Below are 23,403 nucleotides of genomic sequence, written 5' to 3'. Positions count from 1 at the left end.
TCCTCAGCCACTGAGAAACCGAAAGGGGTCTGGTCTGCTTCCACAGTTCAGGGATGCAGCTTCTAGCCGCGATAAGTAAATGTGGCAATATAGATTTTCTGTATTTCGTTTTAGGAACTGAGTTACAGTGCATCAAGAAGGCTGGGTCTGCCGGGACCTCCCACTCAGTAAATTTCTGTATAACGTTACGAACTGATGACCAAAAGGAGGAGAGCAAAGGGCAGGACCAGAACACATGAAGTAGGTCTCCTGGAGACTCTCCACAGCGCCAGCAACAATTGGAGACAGATGGGAACATAGAATTAAGAAGTTGGGGGGTTCTATACCATCTGGTAAGGAGCTTAAAAACCGATTCCTGGAACTTCGTATTCGTATGCCCTAGATGGGTAAGGCCTAAGGGGGGACGAAGGCTAAACTCAGAAGTCACGGAGCCATTGGGCAACTCCAGGTCCAATACATGATATAACTTATAATCATTTGGCATATAACACTTAAACAATGAAGGTAATAGCAAACAGTGAGAACTTCACATCATAAACAAGTAAACTGGGACTCAATACATGGCAAAACACCAGCAATCATAGAAATCCGTTCTATGATACCCCCGGGAACGCTTGTCACACCACAGCATACAAAAAAAAAAAAAACTGACTGGGAAAACTATCTTCCTATAACATAGAAATTAGAGTTTGCGTCCAACGCCCATCTACCACAAACCTTTACAGAAAGCGGTGCAGCTGTTCCAGGGGGCATTAATCCACCTATGAGCAAATGTCGACAATAGTCCAAAGCATCCTAAGGGATAACAGGAGGCAGAGGAAGTTATCAAGAAACATAAATACAAGAGAACATTTGGCACATTCCATCAGAACAATCAAATGAGGGCATAGCTGGTAGAGGATCCAGTTCAAGGGTAAGGCAAGGCAGGCACTACAGTAGGATCCCCAGGCCACTATCGGATATAATACATGACAATACCAGTACCGACTCTACAATAATTGAGGGGGGGGGAGCCCTACCACCCACACCCAACCCCCTAGAGGCCAAGACTGAAAAGATAACCCATAAGTGGCTCGAGGGAACCACTTGCAGCACCCACCAAACCCCCCCCTGCCTGGAACCAATTGCCAAAAGGCCGACAAAACCGGTAACAGTAATAGCTAGAGTGAGAGGAGTAGTTTTATGGCTTGATGCTGGTAATAGTGGAAAGAAAACACGTGGTAACCCTGAGAGTATTCCAGGTCTTCATCACAGTTCATTGCGAGAAGGTTACAGAGGCGGCGACCCCCTGCCTCTTGACTGATGTCGCGCCCCAGAAGACCCCCTCCCAACAGAACAGAATCGGCCAGGAGTAGGGTGGGGAAGAGGCCGATTGGCATAAGGGCCGATATCCGAATTCGGAGGCATGGTTGTAGAAGCGTAGAGCCAATCCGGGACGTCCACAGGAGCAATATCCAGGAAGGCAAATAGGTCAGGTAACATATCCGGTGCTTTCAGTAAAAAGGTGTCAGCCCGTTTCCTCACGATCAAGTGAAAAGGAAAGCCCCATTTATAGGTAGCCCCAGAGGCCCTGATAGCTTCCAATAACGGTTTTAATAGGCGTCGCATTTGCTGCGTATTTCTGGATAGATCGGGAAGGAGATGTACCTGGGCTCCATCAAAGTTAAGTGTGCCTTTACGCCAAGCCTGTTGCATAATAGTTTCCTTCTTGGTGTAAGAGTGAACCCGACAGATCACATCTCGAGGTCGGTCTATATCTGAGGAACGCGGGCCCAATGACCTGTGAGCTCTATCAAGTTCAATGGGAGTGGTAGGGGGTAAATCCAGATATAAGTTGAAGATACCCTGTACCATGTCTTTAAGATCAGTAGGGCCCGTGGACTCAGGGATCCCCCGAATACATATATTGTTTCTCCTACCTCGATTATCCTGATCATCCAAGTGGAGCATCATGGCGACCATGTTCCGACAATGGAGCGATTGTATGTCTTCTATGGAGGTAAGTCTCTGGAGGATGTCTGAATTCGACTGTTCCATGGCTGACACTCTAGCAGAAACAGAGGAGATTTCTTCTTTCACAGCACTAATATCTTGTCTATAGGCAGTTTCAATTCGATGAGTGAAGGTCTCAAAGTCTGACTTAGTAGGGAACATGACATTTAAGTTAGCTTTAGTGGGAAGGGCACACAGAAGCCTTCTCAAGTCAGAGTCCAAAGCAGGACTGGGCTGGGATGGCTGAGGGTGCCACATTGACTGTGGGTCAGAGTGCCATGAGCCTAGGGAGCTCTCCTCTGCAGTTGAGGCTGGAGGCAGCACCCAATCAATCCCCTCTGTGGGATCAGGAGGGTCGGCTGCAATCCCACATTGCAGGGAACGAGGGGGCAATGGAGATACAGGGCCCCCCCACCTACCTTCTTATCAGTGGTCCTGGAAGCCACCCCTGTGAGTGGGGGAGAGGATGCCTCCGACCGCGGAGGAGCCAGGAGAGCTGAGTTGCAGGACGGACTGGCGCCGGGAGTATCTGCCGGTAGGATCGCGATCTCCTCGGAGATCATCTGCAGGTGTGCCCGCACGGAGGCATCAGAGGGGACTGGGGAGTCAGGCGCAGCATAGGCCAGGGGATCTTCCGGCGTCCGCGGCCCTGAAGGTGGGATCCGGGACTTTAGCTTGCCGTCGGGGACAGTCTCCAGAGGAGCCTGTGGGGAGGCGGTGGAGGAAGCCGGAGATGTAGGCATGGCTGGGGTCAGGCTATCACCCATCAACCGCGGCCCCAGGGGTGAGTGTGGGGACTCCAGCAGGCCATCTGCGGCCGGTAGTGTGGCAGGAAAGCCCCGCTTTGGGCCCTGGGGTGATGCCGGCCGCATGTCATCTGACTCTCCGGGCGGCACGAACAGCCGTTTAAAAGCAGTTTTCGGGGTATATTGCGAACCCTTCTGCTTTCCCTTCCCACGCATCATCTCAGGCTGTGGAGTTATAGGGGTTGATTTACTAACCTTATAAACACACCACGAACATGTATACACCTCTGTAGTGATCAGCATGATCTATGGGTGGAATCTAAACACCTTTGTAGTGTGTACACACCCAGCAGGTGTGTTGTGCAAAGCCAAGCATGAATTGCAAGGTGATGTTGTGTAAATTAGCTCTATGTTGTGTTGCTTGTGTTGATGAATGCAGGAATGTAAATGCATGAGCTAACCATTTTTGTCTAAACTGTGAAGCAGCATTATATATACATCATGTGCATGATTTTTCCATATATGGCATTAGTGGAAATATGCTTTTAGAGACTTTTTGGTTGATAAATACGTTTTGCTGTGTGAAAATCACACGCACCTGGTGCGTGCGTGTGTTTAGGTTAGTAAATCCCCCCCATAGAGTTATATTGCCTTTTTTTGAAGTGTTTGGACCGGATCTGCAGCAACGTGCTCCTCACTCCTCCATTGCTAAGCCACGCCCCCCCCCACTTACCGCCCTTCTGTTGAACGACTGAAGTGAGGTGATGATACTCAAAACATTTATTGAAGAACTTCAGGTTGAGAGGTAGAGGAGGGTAATTATCATCCAGGCAGATGTAGACTCCATGGCTTTTCAGAGAGAGTGTGGTTACAGCTTCCATGCACAGCAGGCCAAGCACCTGACACTGTATTACTTGAGGTAAGAATGACTAATCCTTGTCTTTATCAGCAGCAACCACTTGATCTGTTGACACCAGGCTCCAGGGTGATTCCAAGACTAGTCCGAAGGTTTTGAGGCCTGGTCAGCTCAGGCAGTCCAGCGCAGCCTCCCTGCAGGCAGGGGCTGGGAGAGGACAAGAGAGCTCACATGGCCCACCCCAAGTATGTATCTCCTCCCCCAGTATGCACCACTGATTCATTCAACAGTGATTGGCTGAGAAGGGATATCTACTCCTAGCAATTCCATTGGCTGCTCTGTTCTATCACCAGGGCGCAACCTACAGTACCTCTGGCAGCAGGGAGATGCCAAGCAATGATAGATTGTTTAGGGGACAACCACATGAACCAAGACTACAAATTAGTATCAGACCACATATAATCTGATAAACACTAAATTTAATAGCACCCTTTCATGCAGGGCGCTACATTCTCAATACAGTTTTTGGTATAAACAACTTTTTCCGAATATTGTGGTCGCCTTTAATGATTTTGAAGATTGCAATAAGGTCTCTTCATAATTGCCTCTTTTCTAAGGAGAATAAGTAAATTTTTCCTAACTATGTATTTATAATAACTATATAACTATGTATTTATATTCATAACTCAGGCCTTCTGTTGCTTTAATTTGTAGTCCTTCTCTGGACTCCTTAAAGCTCGAGGACGTCTTTTCCTAAGAGTTGGCAATCAAAACTGTACCGCATACTCAATATGAGGCTGAACCAGTGATTTATAGAGTGAAAGTATTACTCTTTTATCCCTCCCTACAATCCCTCTTTTGATGTACACCAATATCTTGTTTGCTTTGCTGGCTGTTGCTTGGCATTGCATGCTATTGCCAAATCTGTGATCTATGAGCACCCCCAGGTCTTTTTCCATGTTTGACTTCCCTCATCTCCCAAGTTGTAGTTTGCACACATGTTCTTTGATCCCATGTCCATAACAGCTTACATTTTTCAACATGAAATCGTATTTGTCATCTTGTAGCCCATGCTATAATTTTATCTAGGTCCTGTTGCAAATATCTGCTGTTTGGAATGAATTGCCCTACACAGTTTGGTCATTTAGACTTTAAAGTATTTATACTAACAGGGTTATTCACAAAAGGGCCAAAATAGCTCATTTGGAAAAATTCTCCAATTCAGTTCAGTTTCCAGTTCAGCTATGTTGTCCTAGATTGTTCACTTCTCCTGCCTTCTCCAAAATCTTCACCCTTTTGTGAATAACCCTGTAAGTCAGACATACAGTCCAGTGAGTCCTATCTTTTAGCCAAATAACGTGCAACTGTCACAAATTTTTCAGGAGATATGGCAAAGTACAGCATTGGGAAAATGTTAAAAAAGAGCTCCATAAACTCACCGCTCCATTCCAGCTTCGGCTGCAATTCGTCCATACCCTGGGTGCAGGCTGCAGTGTGCTCCTCATTTACTCAAACCAATCTCCAAAAGGTCAGCCTCACAGAAACCAGGGTAAATGTAATCCAAAATGTATTGAAATAAATCCAAGCGGATTCCAAAAAACAAGTCCATAAGAATGATAAGCAGCATGTACAGTACCACGAACATCTCCTACACCACGCCAATGCTTGGCATGCGTTTCACCACCTGGGCTTCCATGACTAAGTTCAAGTGGTGAAACACCTGAGAGGTATTGGCGTGGTGTAGGAAATTTTCATGGTGATGTACATGCAGCTTATCATTCTTTTGAACTTGTTTGAATTTATTTCAATAATGTTTGGATTATATTTACCCTGGTTTCTGTTTGGCTGATCTTTTGGAGATTGGGAAAATGTTGTAAACATTTTTTCCCTAATGAGCAGGGGGGCTGTGTCACCCAGACCCTTGACTGTGCAGTGGCAGGTAAATTACAGAGTGCTATGAAAAAATATTTGGGCGGATGTATTAGAACAAGAAGCGGAGAAGAAGTGTTAGTAAATCCTCTGCAGTCTGTCTCCTGGCATCCTCCACTCAACTCCAATGTGGACTGCTGGATTTTGACGACAGATCCTTTATAGAGTGAATCTGTAGTGGGCAAAAACATATATGATATGGCTGGTCTAGAAGGGATCCCACATTGTGAGAAAGGTGCTGCAGTAATAATTTGTTGGCAATGGCTTCAATATGTACAAGATAATCCTCAATCCATGTACTATAGAATTACAACAGTTCAGTGAAAATTAGATTCAAGTGGACCTGTATGCTAATTTCTGCTGTGAAAATCTGCAGTAGCCAAACTTGTGTTAATATTCACCTCATTCTTGTTGACTGCTACAGATTGCTTAAAATATTTATGACACAAGCAAGATAAATTTGGTAGCTGACACTGAGATAATGCTATTTAACATCCTACTTGTATAATAACTTTGGAATAAAAGCAAAAGAGCTAAAACGTTTAGCTGTGATACTAACTGGAAGAAAAATGACTGTGATACTTTGCCAAACTAAAAGATAGCTTTGTATATCCTAGAAAGCGCCAGCAGTATTGACATAATTTAAGTTTACATTACCCTAGCTCATTACTATCACACAATTTGCATAGATTAAATTTTTCAAAATATGGCATTAAGTCAAAACCTAATATACATTTTGAAGCTAGCTTGATGCAGATCTCTGGTAAAAGATCAATACCTATAAGATCTTTAAAATAATGTGTGCATATTTTGTTTTAAAATAAAATAAAAGCATCTTCTGTAGCCAGAGTTAAAATGTTTGCTTCTTACTGACTGTTACATGGAGTGGATTAAGAGAAAAGAAACCTCTGGCTTGCAAATAACACAAAGGTTTTTAATTCCATATTTCAGATTTTGTATTTACTTTTAGTAAAATTACAGAAGAAGTATTTTCTAGTCTCAAGGCAACTGTTAAGCACCCTATTAGACTGAAAATCTCAGGTTCTGTGGAGGCTTGGAGGATGACAGAACTTCCTGATTATTTACAGTGGTACATTAGTGAGTTTTTTCAGTGGCAGTAAAATCCACTGTTCAGTAGAGCTCCGATAACGCAATAGCAGTGCAATTGCTCAATAAATTAGTGCAGTGTCAGAGTCACATCAGAAGACAAGGTGCACATGCACCAATGTACAGGACAAGGGTCAATTTTCACTGGTTGTGTGCGCACAGAAGTATACGCAAGCTTATTAATTCACATACTAATCTATGAGGACATGTTGCTTGCATATGTGGGGGGAGGAGCAGGTGCGTGGATGCACATGCCTCATTCCAGGCTTGGCATCAGTTGGATCAGTAAGGAACACTGCTGGGCTGGGACATTGCTGGATGGTCCTAAGCTTTTACCCTGTGACTTGATCCTGAACCTATTTCTGATTTGCTTCCCTGTTGCTGACTCAAGCTGCACTAGGACTTCTCCCTGCTCTGCCTCTTAGTTATTGAGCTAGTTCCAGGTCACGGCTTGCATCTGCTATCTTCCATTTGACCTCCGCTAAGTTCCTGACCATGGCTTTTCTCTGTTGACCTTCTTGTGTGACCTCTACCTGCCCCCTGACCACAACTCTGTCTGCTACTCTGCCTGATATCTGTTTTCTCGGCCACAGACCATCCAGGCTTCCAGTCTGCTGTGTTCCAGTGTCCTGCATAGTTTGTTTTCTTGACCTGTTTTCCTGACACTTGTGCCACTCTATGCCCAGTAATTTCCTGTGCTTTCATCAAGGGCTGTCTGAACCAGAGGTGTAAGGGAAAACCCTCTTGCCATCTCAGCCTCCACCAGGTACATACTATGCAGCAACTCCTATAAGAAAAAACTTGATATAATTTACCCGTTCTGATGGGAAGAAAGCATATCTCTCTATATTGTGCCTCTCAATTCCCAACTGCATCCCCCTTGTAGAACAAGTTTCCTCACCTCTGCCCCATCCTTCTCCCAGTACTACTCCTCTCCTCCACTTGAAATATCCCTTTACTGCTCCTTTTGATTGTCCCACCACTGTTTCCAGCATCCCTCCTGCCCTGTACCTCAGGACTGCCTCCAGTGGTCTCAATGTACATGGTCTCACCTCAGCGTTCAGTGTTCCTTTGTACTGTTTCCTCCATCTGCAATATTCTCCTTGTACTGTTCCTCACCTCTGCCTCATCCTGTAGTAGGTCTCTTCTGCCTTCCATTACTGCCTTATAGTACACCCTTCTTCTCCAGTGCTCACGTGTGCCTTTCTGTGCCTGTGCTCACCTGTGCATTAAGAACATGGCAAGCCATTGACAGTAAATAGTTAATTTGCCAGTCAGAAGAGACATAACATGAAACATGTCCTAATACCAGAACCCTTAAAACAGCAGAAAGGTCTTCACCACTATCCGGTACAGTAAGTGATATCTGGGGATAACAATAACGCCAAGGGAATGTGCTTGACTTCCTAGACCTTCTATAATATATATATAGATATATATCTACTGTATATATTTTTACTAGGATACAGCTACATATGGAGAATGTCATATAATCCCTCTGTCCCTCTTTTTTTACCTCATGTGTCTCTTTTTTTGAGTCTGATGTATAGACTTTTATAAAAATGTATAATTAAGAAGCGTTTACTGGACTAAATATTTAATCCAACCTCTAAATTACTACAGTTGCTATTTTGAAATGCTTTTATAAAGGAAAAGTGGTGGTGAACAAAAGCACTTGGCAATTCTCAAAAAGTTGGGAGTTATGCAAAAACCCCAAGGAGAGCGGTTTTCTAGCTGCTACAGGTTGCAGCTACAAAATGGTTATATAACATATTCCTTAAAAGGGACACAGGTACCCTGCCGATGCAGGGCAAAGTGACAGCATCTATGCAAAGGCTCCACCATCCACCTTACCAGAGCTCCCTGCCTACACCTTATTCCATAGCACTGAAATCAGTAGTGTCAGTGACCAAGGGGAACAGTGATATCACTTTGGCAGAGGATCTCAGATCAGAGACATGAACAGGATATGTAAATGCCATGCAGTTTGGGTTTACCAAACCAAATGAAAAAAAAATCAAAACTTGTCTAAATGAATCCAGCATCACTTATCTTATTGTTGGTATTAATGTTTTATGTTATTTCCAAGAACGAACAAAGTTATACACAACTATCAAAACAGAAAATAATTAAGCACAAACTGCTGTCCCTTTCAACACTTTGTTGAAGGGATTAAATATTATGCATTAGAATGATCAGCAAGTAATACTGAACCTAAACGTCTGGGCCTTTATGATTACATTATTCACTCCGACTACATTCATAGCTGCCATATGTAATTGTCTGAGACTTAGAAAAATATGATCAGTGAAAACTTTAATACAAAGGAAAAAAATATTGATTGATGATCTTGTGACTCAAAATTGCTGACAGTTATTGGAACAAAACTGAGAAAAGTTCACTGCATGGGTCACTTTCCTTAATCTGAAATAAGTGATTCAGAGAGATTACTATAGGAATGATGATTCAGCAATGATATAATCATGGAAATATGCACTGCACAAAGATATTTAATTCTTTTAGGATTTGCTCTTCTATGGCAAAAAAGTAGTTTATTTTCCTTTTTAAAAAATATGTTATTAGATCTTTCCTTTTTCTCTGCTGTTTCGGTTGTACAGTACCAGGTGCTCCTTTTAAACAGCAGGCATTTTTCTTAAGCTGTTACATTTGGATCTGCTTGCAGTCTACATCTGTGCTGATATTGTTTGAATGAACATAAAGGGAGCTCTTGCACTTAACCAGTCACTGCTGTATCTGCCATTTTACAGTGTATTATGCAGCAGAGAAAATGACTCTCACACAAGTACACATTGCTTATGCTGGTTCTGAAGCATTTAGAGATGTAAAGGACAAAAGCTGTATCCCTAATTACTATCAACATGTATTCTCTTTAGTTGTAACTAAGGTGTATTTATAGTTGCAGATAGAGCAAAAATGAGATAACACAAAGGACTCTTGTCACATGGTGTATAGGACTGGGTTATAATTATGTTTCCTCTAAGCCCCCTTCATTGTGTCAGACACTACGACCACAGCTCTTTTTGACCGCACAGCTTTGTACATCTCAAATGATATATGTGTATTCTACATGTAAGTGAAATAATAATTGTGAGTTAATATATTAGGGTACGGAATCCATATAAATCATAGAATTCAAATATATATTAAAAAAGTAGAGTTTTTAGGTACCACAACACAAACATGTTTATATTGTAAAATGTTTAATTTATTTGTACTTAAAAAAAGATTTAAAAATATAGCCTTTGCCCGATTATTCTATTTTAACACAACCTCTGATTATATAATATAACCATCCTCCACCCATGCCCTGTTAGACTGTGTACATTTTACCATATACATAAAGTGCATAAGTAGTCAAACATCATGTATTTGCTGAACAGGCAAGGATTGGAGATCTTTTTCTATGCATTTCTTAGAAATATAATTCTGCTTCTTCAGAAAGATAATTGGGGCTATTTTACAGTACTGTATTAAAATATAGCATTTATATATGTATGTATGTGTGTATTTAGAAATATATTGACTCAATTAAAAACAAAAATATTTTTCACAAAATGGTTAGCATACAGTACATACATCTGTTTTTTTAAGGCTGTAAGTTCAACTAGAGCCTGGCCATTCAAATATTCTTGGGGCGAGCACAGAGACACCCGACAACCATGTCATATCATAGACTGCTGTGGGTTTGTAGTAATATAGAATCAACCTACCATATACAGTATACTAATAACCACACTTCACATTAGGTGAGAGATCATACTGCATATTCCAAATTATCTAACGATAGCCAACTGAATTAGTCTAATATCTCCACACTTGGATAGCATAACACATAATTCATCTAGAATGTCTTGCAAAGCAGGAAGCAGAGAAGTGACCCATGTCTAAGTAGACTCATCTATGGTCCATTCCTGTGGGAATCACAATATATACTAATCATCATTCAGAATATTCAGAATCCCAATTTTATCTTTTTACCCTAATTGCAAAGAGGGCTATTAAATATTTGAATATCCTAACTGGCATATCACTCTATCAGGGCCCTCTCTATAATGAGGCAGCCTGTGACTTTTGCCTCTGATGGCATCCCTTTGGTTAATATGGTATGGCTACTCTGCTGCACAATGTTTGCAGTGTGCCTGCTGCCCCCATTCTGTCCAGAGTGTCCCAGGTTGCTAAGAGCCAGGCCGGGAGATGTGTAGGGCCATAGCTTTTACCAATCTGAGATGCTCTGGCATGTGTCCCACCCACCTCCTGGCAACCAGCTACATCAGTGAGCTGGACGGGATGCCGGTCAGAGCCAGATTTAGAGCTGGGCAGTAAGATGATGCAGATGCCACCCCCCATTAGCATGCACCACCAGCACACACACCCCAAAACGCCCCCGAGTAACGTGTGCTACCAGCAACCCCTCCCAGCGTCAGGCAGCAAAAAGGCTAGGAACATAACATAGAACTGTTCATAGGCTTCAACCAGTTACATTGTATCCCCAGAGTGGAAGATTTAAAACCCTTTTCCTTGCTGCTGCCTGATGCCATGATCAAACATACCTTGTCATGCCTTATGGCAGCACATATCAGCATAGGCAAAAAAAGTCATGTTTTTTCATGTAGTAATAGGAAACCCTATAATCTGGAGGACTGTGGTACCATCAATGTAAAATATTAAGATATAACTTCACTGCTGCAAAAACAGGCAATAGTTTCAGCATGGATATCTTCAGAGCTTTCAAAAACCATTAAACCTGGACAATGAATAATGGAAAACTTTGACCTCACAGACTCTATTTCAAAATATAACCAAATTTGGCCCCTCTGGATAGATAATTATTTACCAAAAGACTTTGATAAGTCCTTATTAATCTACTAGATGTGAACCCACATGCATCCCTACTACACATTGATCTGGATTTACTTAGGCAATCATACATGTTCACTTTGCAAAGTAAATTACCCATTTGGAAAGGGAATTTTGGAAATTTAGATGACTGAAGTCAGCACAGATTCCCCACACTTACTAAGCCAGATAGAAATTCCCTTGAAAAGTGAAAATTCCCTTGGAAATGGGACATTGCTCCTATCCTTTAGTAAAACAAGGTCATTATGCTCCCCAACACCCATTTTTGACTTGCCCTAGACTTCATACTCCACACCCTTCTCCTACCTTCTCCCCTTCTTATCACCCCATTTGTTTTCCCACACTCATACACTATTTCTTTCCTGATATACTTCCTCATCTCATATTTCAAACCTCTCTTCGCTGTTCTTCATCTATCACTGTCTATTTTCATGACTTACTACAAAACCACTAATTTATCAATGTTGTTCTATACTCAATCAATAATATGCTACCATTACTTTGTGGAATGCACAAAATAGACTATGTAGGTTCTACATAGAGTAGAAGTACTTGTGCAAATGCTCAGTATTGGCACCGATACCGGTATCGGCATCGGTGCATCACTAGTTTAAAGTAAACAGAATAACCTCTCTTACTCAAAAATGGACCTATACGTTTATTGTTAAACTAAACATTGTGTAAGTGTAACACATGGTATTTTTTAAATCCCATGGAGTTCACAGTACTTCCCTTGACAATGTCTTCATCTGTTTTTATCCCTAGAAAGATTACATCTTCTTTGTTCACAACTCAGTATCTACTTCCTGAGCTGAGTTGCTGGCTGAGAGATCACATAATCATGTAAATCCTGGTGCATTTGCAGTTCTTGATTGCATTCAATTATAACATTATCTCAGCCTAAGCAATGTCATGTTAGTGGACCTCAAATTAATTTTTTTTATTAAAGGAGAACTATGGGGTTAGGGCTTTTCCCTGTAGTTCTCCTAAGGGTAATGGGAGGACACAAACTAGCGTCCTCCCATCACCCAAAGCTCAGTATACCGCGAGCTACGGCTCGTGGTATACAGAGACGCCGCAGCCGAAACAGATCCTGACAATTATGTCTGGATCCACCCAGCTGGATGAGTGACAGCTGGCTCTGCCTATCTAGAGGCCAGTCAGCGCTGGAGGATCGGACAGGGAAGGGGGGAATCCAGTCACTCCCCTGTCATGGCTCTCTGCAGTGACAGGATCGAGAAGTGAGCGAACGCCAATATGTGTTCACTTACTTCCCGATCTACTGAGCCGACCTGTGACAGTTTCATTGTCACAGGTTGGCTAGAACTATCAGGATGAGTGATAAGATAAAAGGCACAACATGCTGGACAAGGTATGGGAAGAAAATAGTTACATGTCCAGAATGTATTTATACCAATAATCACAGTGACATGTTTGCTTGATACCATTAGCAGTTCCCTGATTGGTTTTACATGTTGACTGAAATTGCTATAAGGTCATTCAGATTTCAAATACTTGAGTAGAGGCAGAGAGGAGACTACAAAATAAATATTTTTAGATTCAAAAGATGACACTATAATTTTCTTTTTTTTAAAAATAACTTTACATACAGTATAACTCTGCAAGCTTAGTATACAATATAGCAAAATTGTACAGCTATAATATGTCCATAACATCTAATTTTCAAGTAAGTACAAGCAAATAAACTGAAATGGAAAATAACAAACTGTGGGTATACACAAGAGGTTTTATAAGGAGAGGCAAGGACCAATGCCTTAATAATGTTAAGTAATACATATTAGACATGTGCGATTCGTTTAGTTCCGAAACGAATTTCGGACGAAATTTCGGAAATTCTGATGTATCCGAATTCCAAATTACAGATATAACGAATGCAAACGAATCCAAATTTCCGATTCCGAAATTCTGGACGAACGTTCGTTCGTTGCAGCAAAATTACATTTGAGGGGGGAAAAAATTTCTTCTCAAATGTCACTTTGCTGCAACGAACGAACGAACGAACAAACGAAACGAATCCCGAAAAACTAAATAACGCAAAATATTAATCAAAACGAAACGAAAGGAGGGGGCGTTCACCCGGTGGGATAACGTATGCCGACAGGGTCCCCTCCTCTCTCCTGATACTGTCGGGCTCTCGGTCCGTGACTGAGTGCCCAACATTTCATAGGGGGTGACACCAAAATGACTGCCAGTCATTTTGGCGTCACCCCTCTAATGGTGGCACACGGGTGCGGGGCGCACCCCCTGCACTACCCCTTTCTCAATTCAGAATGACTTGTGAAACGTCTGGATGACCAGTGAAACGTCTTCAAGAAAAATACAGCAAGTCCAGTAGCCTTGACTTATTTTTTACAGCTATACCATGACCTGGATGAATGAGAACCTTCACAGACATTTTCTTTTTGTAGTTTAGAGAATCTGATTATTACAAAGTGTATTTGTATTTTTAGTAACTAAACAATTTAATACATATGGCATGGCAGCAACAGCTGTATAATACAGTTAAAAGGATAAAGACATTACAAAAAGCTACAGTCTATTAGAAAGTTGATGTAGCTTCAAATAGAATGCCCAGAATACCCAAAACCCTAATGTAATGAACATTTCCTAATGAGCTGGGAGATATGATTTAATATCTATCACCCAGCTAGGATATACTTTATCTCATACCAAGATTTAATTGGATGTCTTGTAATTACAAGACATGATATTAATATATAAGCAAAATTTAATTTGGATTCACCACAATAAAAGATGTAATTTATATAATTAAATATCTCCATTATTTATAACTTTTATCTTTGTTAATCCACTTGTTACAAAGAAATGTCTGTGTTTTAAGCTATCGTTGTTGAGCCTAAAGTTACTTTTTGACCCAGCATGAGGCTTTGAAGATATTATTTCAGTATTTGATGGAATTGTACTGTCTTCAATGTTTTGTGTTTGCAAGATTGAACTTTTTTCTTTTTAATTTTCTTCTACCTTGTCCTGCTGCAGTGGTTGTAAGGAAAAGTATATAGGTAAGGATAGTTAAACAAAAAATAGTCCTAAAAAGGTTGTGGTAAAATTATATCAAGACTTAAAGTTTATGTTACTCTTTCTCCAATCTATCCAAACATATATATATGATACAAATATAAAATGATCATAAGATAACAAAGAGAGGCATTAAACTTATTTATCTAAAACTCATCTATCATAATGACTGAATACATTGACTGAATTATATTCTTGGACAATTACAATTTTCTTTGATTGGTTCACTGATTAAATAGCCTTGCTTTAGTTAGTGTATGAAATTAAAATTACAAGTGAGCATCCCACACACATACCTTAAAAGCTATGTTTGTGAAATGGGTGCACAGCCAACAGTGATGCCAATAGAATCAGAAAGAAGGATAGGTCAGCTCTCCACAAAATGTGTTTGCATACTTTACTTAGAAAACCAGTGTGATAAATCTGATATTTTTGCGAAATATAGGCCTCATTTATGATGTAAACAACAAAAACATAAGCTGTGTGACACACATAAATAGGGGTAAGTATGCAAGAGACAAAGTAGCCCCACCCTCCTAAGGCTACCTACACCTCCCTTTCATATCCAATCAATATGGAAAAGCCTTACCAAATTCAGAGAACAATATCTGCTCATAAAGGATGAGCTTGGGGTTTTGGTCAAGCATTGATTCGAGGTGAGTCCAACTCATTTGTAATTTGGGAAAACAGTGAACTAATTCAGTTGTTATATCTATAGCAACCAATCACTAAAAATGCATATCCTGCCCTTTGAACTGTGGTCAGATGGGTGTTTTCTTATGTGCCATTCCTCTCACTAGAACAGGCAGAGTTCCCCGCAGCCTTCTGTCAGTGTGGATTAGCCTGCATTCACACCTGAGCGACATGAAATTTAGCTGTTTTGTGTAGCACATTTTTGAGCATTTTTGCATATTTTACACACATAAACTTGCATGCTTTAATGAGCAGATTGTGACGCATTGATGTGAATGGAAAGGGGCGTGTTTAACATGTCCAAAAATATGCAAAAACATGCAAAAATTTAGCAAATGTGCATTTTTGAATATTTCCATTGAAGTCTATGGGGCAGAGAAGCACAGAATCTGCGAAAAAGAAGCTTATGTACTTTCTTCAAGTGACTGGCATTTTGCTTCTAGCAACATGACGCTCAGATGTGAACATGGCCATAGATATGAATTGGAATTTTTTGGGGGCCCCCTTTTTAGCATTTTTTGAGCAGAAAAAGTGCTACATAACACTCATCGTGAAAGAGGGCTTAGAGTGAATACAGAGAGTTGACATTGGTTGTAGAGAGAGATAGTTGTGCTTCACAGTGCTTTATACAGTGCTAAATGGTATACTACAGTGCTCTAGTGTGCTAGGTTAGGTGTTAGGTTACATATTAATATGTACCCCGCCTCCCCACCCCCTGGGTTAACAGTTTATAGACCCAGCAATCTATTTTAGGGCTACCTTTTTGTATGCGTCAACAACTTTGGTTTCTGTTTATCTTCTGCCCCTCCACTAAAGTCTCTTTTTGGTGTTTTATTTTCTTACTTTCAGCTTGGTTTAAAAAAACACACACACACAAAGATATAAGGTTGGGGTTTAGTGTTTAAAGTTTTATTTTTATGAGGGTCGTATAATTTTTCCAGGATCTGTTTTTTTTTTTTTATTTGAGTGTCAGTAGTGTGAACTTGTGACTGGCACAGGCAAAGATGCCCCTTGTTTGCAGCACGTCACTGAAAACTTGTGCTGTACAGTTTTGTGCACCAAAACCACCAAATTTCAGGGTCAGCAGTGTGAACTAGTGACTGGCACAAGCAACGCTGCCCTTTAATTGCAGCACATTTGCACATCAGCACACAGTGCTGTACGGTTTTGTGCTCCAAATCACCAAATTAATAAGTACGCCTAAGCACTACATGCTTATTCTTCCTAATGCCATAGCTTGAGATCAAATTAGGAAATCCCCTTTATTCATAATGTCAGACAAGATTTAAGGAAGAGGCATATGTTCTGCACACAGAGCTAGCAAGGGGTGAGTGGGTTCGGTATCTGCAGGATAAAGCAGTGGTCAGGCTGCACCTTTGAGAGGCAGGGCATGTCTGCATTTTCTTTTTGATAGTGCTGCCAGAACATGTGGAGGAGGTAAGCCAATGGCTCTTCAAGCTTTGCTCATCTTTACACTCCCAGGTACAGGGCAGTCAGTTTTCCACAACAGCTGTCCTTCTTCTTCCTCCTTTACCACTAATCCTGCCATAGCCCCCAAAGTGATAGGGGGAAGTTAGCAGAATTATTTCAAAATTCATGTTATCTGTTATTCTGAGATAAAGAGCTCCAGTAGCATAGAGGGAAGGTACAAATGGCAGGAAGCAGAAATAGCCAGTGATGTTCTTTCCAGGTTACTACCCTGTTGGCTCAAGCAAAGAGGAGGATGGGGATCACGAGGTGGCAGACTGTACCTGGGTGCCAATGATCATGGAGAAGAAAAGTGAGGGAGAGGAAGAATAGCAATAAGGAAGGATTTTCATCCAGGGGTAGGCATTTGAGGTGCCATAGGCTTGAGGCTAAATACAATCCCAGGCCAGCACCAGGTGGAGACTAATTGCCGACAGCTGGGAGAAACCCGAAATTGCAGGTTCCAGCACCACCCAGTGGTGGTCTGGTACCTGACAGCTCCTGGCTGCCTGGAGACACCTGCATGTGAGCACAGGAACTGCAGGACCTGGTTCCCGCGCCACCTGGAGGTGCTCTGGTCTCTGACAGCATGTTTTTTGCCATTACATTTACCTTTTAGGACAATGTAGTTTGGTACTGTGAAAAAAGAAGCACACTATTCTTTTAAACTGTTGAGCCACTAGCCAATTTATATGAAGCTCACAGGTCGGCTAGAACTATGAGGTGAGTGGAAATCACTCATCTCATAGTTCTCCTTTAAGCTTAATTTTTAAAAAATACACTTTTTTTGTGTTGTGGCTGATACTTCCACTGTTCAATTCTTTTGTATTCTTGCTGAATAAAAAAAAGGCAACTGTACTGCAACTTAGGGTGATTTCAGCAGACTTTCTGCTTCGCACATAGATTCTTTTAAAGTTTGCTGTATATCAGTTTTTATTCTAGTTAAGCTGATGAAAAAGCAGCTGCTATTATCTCTGCTGCAGAAAACTACCAATAGTTAACATCAAAGCATCTCATAATTAGAGCAAGTTGTATTTGTGCACCACTAAATTGCTGTACCACTGCTGATATTATTAACAATAAGTCGTAATTTGTTGGTTGGTCATACATTTATATATTTATCTAGCCTTGCCTTTATAACGAAAGAAGAATTATCATCTGACATGAATACACTACAGGACACAGATCATTGTAAATAGAAAGGTGTAAAGTCTGTGTCTGCTAGAAATAGTAAGAAGAGTAGCTTTACTGATACTTACCATTTCCAAAATTAGGATAGCTGGATGATTTCACTCTCTTGTTAGACAATCTTATTCTCATCTCATAACTGGTAGATCATTAGTAGGGATGAGATTAGCGTTCGTTGTCGCATCAGGTTTGCAGCAAACTTTGCAAGTTCACCCAGGTGCCAAAAGGGAACCCCCACAATGCTTTGCCTGAGTTGTGAACTTTGGTTAGACAAAAGGTTATGGCAAGGAAAAGGGCTTAGAAAATGTGCTAGCTCCTTACATATAAAGATCAGATCTCCCAGCTTCCTTTTGTCAGTGTGTGTTGAAGTTAGTGAGGGACAGCTAAAAGCTGTATTGCATATTGTCCCTGCTACATTACAATGAATTGCAGTATGGTTGGCTGCAGATAATGGTGTGTACTCCCTTGTATTCATGGTGCTGTTCAATGGCATCAGTGCTCCATACTGTGGATTGCATTATGGTGTGTACCACCCATTGCATTCACAGTGAATAGACCCAGCAGGCTTTTTTAGGGCTACTTTTCTCTGTGAGGGAGGTATCTTATATTTAAGATTATTTTGCTAAAGTTTTTAATTTTGTTTAGTTTTGGGGTCAACAGCGTGAATATGTTGGTGACACAAGCAAAGCTGCCCTTTCTTAGCAGCACACTATTGCTGTCCAGTTTACTTCACATAATCAGCAAAGTCTCAAGTGCACCAAAACAACACATCTTTCATCCCCTATTATCATAGATGCTAATAAAATTAGCCAGTTCTCTATTGTCATCATAGTCCATATACTAACACTGCTTTCTTGACACCATTATCATCTCCTGCCATTGCTGCTGGCTTACAATCCATTACTATCTCCTGCCACCGTTACCATCTCCTGTCAGAGCTGCTGGCTTGCCACCATTACCATCTCCTACCACAACTGCTGACCTGCTATCCATTATTATTTGAGCCACTGATTCAGTACTTACTCTACAATATTTCTGCATTTTTCATAGAAAAAAGTTGTGACCTTTGATCTGCTTATGATATCATTGCAATATAATAAGCAGATATAAGATACATTAAATTTTTTTCATTAAATGTATTCCCACTTAACCCCTTATCAACCCATTGTTAACCCTAATCAACCCTAACAAACCTTCCTCCCTTTCTCCCCTTAGCTATTATTTTACTGCTGATTTTTTTATTCCTATTTTTTATCATTAACATTTTTGTTCATTTTAAGTTGTTTTGTTTGTAGCTTATTTAAGTGTTACATAACAAGAAAATGTCCAAAATGTAGTAAAGAAAAGAAAAAAGCATTGCTTTAATTTGCAAATAACTTTGTGTAAAGGTGATAAAGGTATAGGAGCTGATGTGGTTAAGGATACAAAGGGATCTTGAAAGTGTTGCAATTTTTCAAGCACAACACAGCACTTGCCATACTGGAATTTCTTATCCATAGCTTGTTCTTCATGTCCTTAGAAATCCAATCTAAAATTAGATGGCTTTAGGGTTGCACTGCATCGCACTAGTTTTATACTCAAAACTTTTTATTGTTACAAGCAGAACTTAATTAAAGCATCAAATAAAGCAGAACACTGATTAAAGCAATACCATTAACGTATTTCCTCAATTACTACTGTATTAAAGTCTCTGTAGCAGCACACTGCATAATAAAAAATATATTAATCTTGTTAATAACATAACATGATAATGTTCCTATGTTTATTATCATGCTGCAAATAAAAGTTTTATTTTTATTAACTCTGATTGATATTGCATAGTTTGTGAGCTTTCAGAGGTCCTCCAAGTTTGCTTTTGAATCACAAGAAGAGGACAAATAATTCGGCAGCCAAGGAACTAATGACATTCAGAAATAAAATATCTTTTACCCTGTAATAACAATCACATGAAGTCTCTAGTCAATCACTGCAGTAAACATATTCAATTTAATAATTTAACTAAAATCTAATAATTTACATTCTACTGTGATGCTGTAGTCATTTAGTTCATTACAAAACTCATATAAACTCACTGATTTTTTATTAGATTTGGAAAGTAGGATAAAAAATTGCACCTTCTAATATGTGAGTTTTCAAAATATTATCAGCACTAGAAGTTCTTGTGGTGAGATTTCACTCCATGGCAGGGATTCCAATGTCTTTTTACATACAGGTGACTAAAATATAAACAGGTGACTCAGATGTTTTCAAGACCGATCACCATAATAACACCAAATCGCCTATCAAAATATAAGCCTATACTTTTCAAATGATATCAATAAAACTGTCATGTGTGAAAGTTCCCAGGTATAGTGGTATTATACTGTTGTGTGTGACATTTCCTAGGCAGGGTGGTATCATACTGTTCTGTGTGACAGTTCCTAGGTAGGGGGTATAATGTAGAGAGTTATGAGATACATGGTGTGCTTCCGACTCAGGCTATGACCCAATACATTTTCAGTTGTATATTAAGATTAGATTGTGACATTACATTTGCAACTGGCTGATGTCTTGTTGGTGGTAGGCTGATTTAAACATAATCACATTACTATGCCAGCATGTGTAATATATCTAACAGGAAAAGGAACACTTACCATTTTTCCCTAGACACTGCAGGGTGTGCAGCAGGTTCCAAAACTAGATCGCCTGACAGGATTCAATGAGGATCTCACTTTTAAAGTTAAAAGGCATTTTAAAGCCAGAATTATTACCATCTGTGATGTAATTGACCTAATCAGAAAGTAGTATACTTCCTTGATAGGTGCTATTTTAAAAGGAAGTCTAGTACCTTATAATTAGGGCACTTATGTTATAATGGAGTGGCAATATAGCAATGGCATTAGTCTAATAAGTAGTATACCTTCTTATTAGGTCATCCCAATACTGAAGTATACTGTAGTGCTCTTAGTACTACCCTTCAATATATATTGACTTTTAGTTGACTAACAGATACATTATTAATATCTCACGCACACTTACATGTTAATAAAGTTCTAGGCACAATTATCTCAGGTTGTGTTTTTTTCCCCACAGTGGATGATATGAAAGATGGGACCCAGTCTCCTTGATTAGAATTAACAGCAAATGTGTTTATTAGCACATTGGAAGGGGTGTGTAAGGTTAACCAGAATATTCAAAACCATAGATATGTAGTTCCACCACAGCTGGGGGGCCGGAGCTTGTCTACCCCTGCTCTAATCCTTATCTAAAGCCTTTTCTCCCTTCCTCGCTGTCTATGAAACTCCCTCTATACATTATAGACCAAAAGCTGGCTACTCCTGGCTAGTCCTGGAAGATAAGTTTCTAGTGGTATTGTAATCCTGGCATTTCAAGCCAGGAATGGTGGGAAGCTTCATCTGGGACATCTTACTCAGTCAGTCACTTACCAGTACTATTGTGGGGGAAAACAACAGTTGCCTACTCTATGCCAGCATTCTACAAACTCCAGCAGCCAGAATCTTCAGAAACACCTCCAGGAGCAAACATCCCTGCTTCTTTCAAGTCCTTAGGTCCAAAGACATGTGGAGACAGAGAAATCTCACAGCAACATCCTCACAGAACAGAAGCCAAAAAAGGAAGAAACTGAACTGAAAGTATCACAAATACTTAAAAGTTCTTCTGCACACATTAGCAGGCCAACCAAGCCTGCAGATTGGGTAGGTCATTAACTATGCATACGAATTTTCTGAATTAAAATATAACGATAATTTTGGATGGATCAGAATTTTTTTCAAATAAAATTAAACAGCAACTTTAAAATAAAAGTGTGGGGTCCCCCCCCCAATTGATACCAGACCCTTCAGGCCTGGTAGGAATGTTATGGGGACCCAATGTAAAAAAAAATTGCGTGGGTTTCCCCTCAAAAGTCATACCAGATCCTTCAGGTCTGGTAGGAATTCTAAGGGGGACCTCAATGTAAAAAAAATCATTAAGAAAGGTGGGGTCCCCACGAGTGAGCACCCCCCCCTCCCTGCACCATATCAGGCCACTCGACCTCGACATGGGGAGGGTGCTTTGCCATGGCAATAAGGACAAGGGCCTCTTTACCACAACCCCAGCCCAGGGGTTGTGGGGGCCTGGGAACGGGGGGCTTATTTGCATCTGGGTACCCCCTTTCATAAAGGGGACTCCCAGATATCACCCCCCTTGTGAATGAGTAGGGGGCAGTTGTTACCTCTACTCATTCACTAAAGGGTTAATTAAAAAGTAAATAAACACAGACTTTTGAGAAAATTTCTACGTAAATACTACCACATCCAAAATTAATAAAAATTCTGATTCATCCGAATCCCGAACTTAATTTACTTTCACTTGAACTGAAACAAAACATATTTTTTGTCAACTTAAATGTCTAGTAGTATGCAACAGCACCAGGCAGCGACAGTATGCAGTACACTATGTTTAGGGAACACTGTTGGAAAGGCTGACTACAGTCTGCTGCACACCAAAAATGCAAAAAGGGAATTGGGAAAATGGAACATGGTAAATGGTAGTATTTTCCAACTAGGATGTTAATTTCACACAGGAGTGGCAATGCAGCAATGTCATTGGTTTATTAAATACATCGTTTACTTATTAGGTGTTATCCTAATATGGAAGTAGGGTATTTCTTAACTAGGATGCTAATTCACACAGGACTGGCAAAGCAGCAATGCTATTGGTTTAATAACAAAGTACAAGGCCATCCCTATAATGAGGCAACTTGTGACTTTTGTCTCAGGCACCACTTCATTATGTCACGTGAGGGGGAGCAGGCAGAACGGCATGTTTGCAGTGCAGCAGTGGTGTAACAAGGAGGGTGATTTGGAAAACTAAACTGTGAAGTTTCCAGTACAGTCTAGTCATAGATACCCTATGCAGTAATTAGCATTTGCTTATCTATCGTAGTGGTGTGGATTTATTGCCCTCTGAACTTCTGCCACAGACCGAGATTACCCATATAACTAATGCAGTCACAAATCCCTGCGTTTCCACCTCTGTTAAAACATTATAGTAGGGCTGGGGTTTGTATTTCTTCAAAAAAGTTTAATGAAGGTAGAGTTTAAAGACGTTTGTAGTAGGGTTGAAGAGTATGTGTGTGCAAGAGCATTAATCATTTTGTCATAATATAATATATCATTATGGTTATTATAATAAGTGCTACTAACTTGTATCCCCTCCACTGCTCTCTAGTTGTGTACTGACTATGCTATGCTGACAGCTCTCCTGATGCCTGTCCTTGATACATACTTAATGTATGCACTTCATACATGATATTTCATGTACTTGATACTTCATTGAAATTTATGGGCTGAAAATACTCAGATGTAAACAGACTCATGTCCATTTCCATCCGGCTGCCCATAGAGTTACATTGGGCTTCCGATCATATCCCCCTGAAAAACTGACAAGCGGTTCCAATTGGACTGTCCTTGTGAAAGGGGCCTCAGTTGTCTGTTTAACTACTTCCCG

This window comes from Nanorana parkeri, unplaced genomic scaffold, assembly GCF_000935625.1.
Source record: "Nanorana parkeri isolate BGI_ZX_2015 unplaced genomic scaffold, ASM93562v1 scaffold22, whole genome shotgun sequence".
Classification (NCBI taxonomy): domain Eukaryota; kingdom Metazoa; phylum Chordata; class Amphibia; order Anura; family Dicroglossidae; genus Nanorana; species Nanorana parkeri.
This window is presented reverse-complemented; position numbering follows the sequence as displayed.